Source organism: Haliotis cracherodii, unplaced genomic scaffold (genome assembly GCF_022045235.1).
Source record: "Haliotis cracherodii isolate W230 unplaced genomic scaffold, xgHalCrac1.p SCAF_6, whole genome shotgun sequence".
NCBI classification, from domain to species: Eukaryota; Metazoa; Mollusca; class Gastropoda; order Lepetellida; family Haliotidae; genus Haliotis; species Haliotis cracherodii.
Window position 1 is genome coordinate 34,146,832 of NW_027266319.1, and position 2,868 is coordinate 34,149,699.

The 2,868-nt window shown below is 46.7% G+C and overlaps 1 pseudogene; it reads right to left on the reverse strand.

The window, feature by feature from the left end:
- Positions 1 to 1,499: 1,499 nt before the first annotated feature.
- LOC139444779 (uncharacterized) lies at positions 1,500 to 2,599 on the reverse strand (annotated as a pseudogene).
- Between the last annotated feature and the right edge of the window lie 269 nt (positions 2,600 to 2,868).

Consider the following 2,868-nt stretch of genomic DNA (forward strand, 5'->3'; position numbering starts at 1 on the left):
TGCATTTCGATCCTGTTTTGTTTTTTTCTTCATCCTACAGACAACATAACACTACTATGAGTTCAACTTTTTTTTTAATCCCCCTGATCACATGAACCAACACAACAAAACAAAAGTCACAGGATGAGGGGGGACATCCCTGTGATTTTTGTGAACACGAGGGGTGACCACGGGGGTGACCACGAGGGGTGACCACGAGGGTATGAACGTCTGTACACTTTGAAAAAAAAGAAACTTTGCCACTTGGGGTGTACAAGACACTCGACTCTTCTCTTCTGTGCTTCTTGGGACACCAAACGTCTGTATTTTTCGTTCTCTTCTCCATCAGGACAAAACACACACAAGTATTCGCAGGGAACTTTGGCGTGCTTCAGATGTTCTTTCCAGGGTTGGTCTGTGGCTTCCCATTGGCGGAGTGTCACACCGCAGCAATAACAGATAACACGGTCACCTCGTCCTGGATAGAAATAGCCAGCCATGGCCATGTCATAAGGGGTCTGGGTCATCTGTTTAGGCCACGTTTGAAAAGACCTCAGACGTTCTTGAAATGAATCATAGTTGGGATGAGAAGGATGACACAAGGTGTAAGAAGGAGAAGGTCTCTCCAGAATGTAACTGAGTCGCCATGTGTCGTCCATCAAGAGTGTGTCGTCCATAAAGAGTGGACGTTTTCTCGCTTCTTCTTCTCCCGCCTTTTCAGACACCCACTCGGAATCGGTGACGACATCTCGGGAGGATGACATGGCATTCATAGAACGTCTTTGCTCCATGATGACTGTGACTTCACTGAAAGAAGGTCTGAGGGTTCGCCTGCTTTTATGAAACTCTCCACCCTACTCCCTTCAACGGAAGGTCATGACCTTAGCTTCCACCTCCTCCGCCTCATCCTGTGTTTGGGCTGACTGACACACGGCATGATACATGACATGACATGGCACACGGTGGTAGTGGTGATGCGTACTGGAATGACTGACACCAGGCAGCTGATCTTTCAAGCATAGCCTTTCTCTTTTATCTATTTTTATTTTAATCTTATTTCATCACTTTGGTGTGCACTGACATGACAGATGCACAGACAGACAGACAGACAGACAGACAGACAGACAATGTAGACGACATCTCAACTCAACCTCTACCCTCGGTTCGGCACTCTATTGGAGTTGAGATCAATCGAGACACAAAGAGTCAGTTCAATCAATCACTGTTTAATAATGAAAAACCAATCACAACCAAATACAATGGAAATACGAAAAGTCAATGGAGGAGGGAGTGCTTTGCATGTCCCTACAACAACAAAAACAATAACGCGACAACGTTTTCCTCTTTCATCTTCAAGCTCTTCTATCTTCAATCCCATAAAATGTGGTCCTCCATCAAACATGTGAGAGGTCCATCCGTTAAACAAGTACAGTCTATGGCCTCCCTGAAACAGACATGACACATCACTTGACCACGGTTGCAGCTTACGTGTTGTAAAGTTCTCCGAGTGAAGAGGAGGATCACCATAAGATGTGATCCTCAGATGTGATAGGCATGTCATCATACTTGTCATAGGTCAACATACAAGTACAGTCTATGAGCTCAAGACAACAGACATGACACATCACTTGTCCGCTGTTGCAACTGATGTATCTTAACATGTTGTTGTGTCGGCAAACACGACATTCGCGTTGTAGGGGAGTGAGTTGAGCTTCTCCATAAGGATCCAGGTCAACGTTGTCATCATCATCATCGTCGCAAACCATGGGCATACCTGAGGAGTAGACATGAACATCTTCCGGTGATGCTGGTGACCAAGAAGCCTCAAACAGTGGGAGCGTGTCCAGATCCATGGAAGGGAGAGTGACCAGCTTGAGCGCTTCATTATCATCAAGGTCACCCGTCGCCATCGTCACAGGGGCATTCGGTGAATAGGTGGGCTCCCAAGGGGTTTGTTCCCACCACTGTTCTAGCACGGACTGGGCTGAACTGACATCAGGGGTCCGGTCAATCATAGGACAGAGTCCATTCATCATATGAATAGGTATAGTCATCATCAACATCGACATCATCATCAACATCAACATCACATCAAGAATGACTGAGACAAAGAAGAGCAGGGTACTTACAGCTGGTCTTGAGGAGAGATCTTCAGAGATAATTTCTTCCGTGATCGTCTTTTTGCAGGCATTGCAGGTGTTGCAGGTTTCAAAAAGGATGTCCCCAGCGTGTCGATGTCTGTTGTCGCTGCTGCTGTTGTTGCTGTTGCTGCTGTGGTGGTGGTGACTGGCGCTGTGGTGGTGATTGGTGCTGCTGCTGCTGTGGGGACAACAACTGCTGTGGGTTTGCTTGTCTTTTTCTTCTGGATCTTCTTTATCGTCTTCTTCGATGCTCCTTTCTGGGGTTCAGTCAGCTTCCTCATCTTTGAACGTATCTGTTCGCACATCATGTCGTCGCCCTTCGCACGTAACTTGGCGTACGCGTCGTCAGTCTTCATCTTTAAACACATCAAGTCGTACACTTAACCCCACAGTTCAGCAGTCATTTCACCGCTCCCATCTCCACTGCTTCCTTGGCCACTCATGTCGCTTCGTATCTTGTCATTCAACCATTTCGACATGATGATCGACATGATGTTGTCCGGATGTTCTGTTCGTTGTTGTTGTTTCTTTCCAAGTCTTCACGGAGGTGTGTCAACACTTGATGGTACTCTCTCCAAACACGTGTTTCTTCCAAATAAAACGCCAACAACCAACACAACGTGAGGAACATCAATCAGAGGGACGATGTTGTTGCTTGGTCCGTTCAGTGAAAAGTGATGACCGGAGAGCGTCGGTCGTATTAAAAGCCACGGAGGTCCTGCTTTCTGATTGGTCCATTCCGATGTCT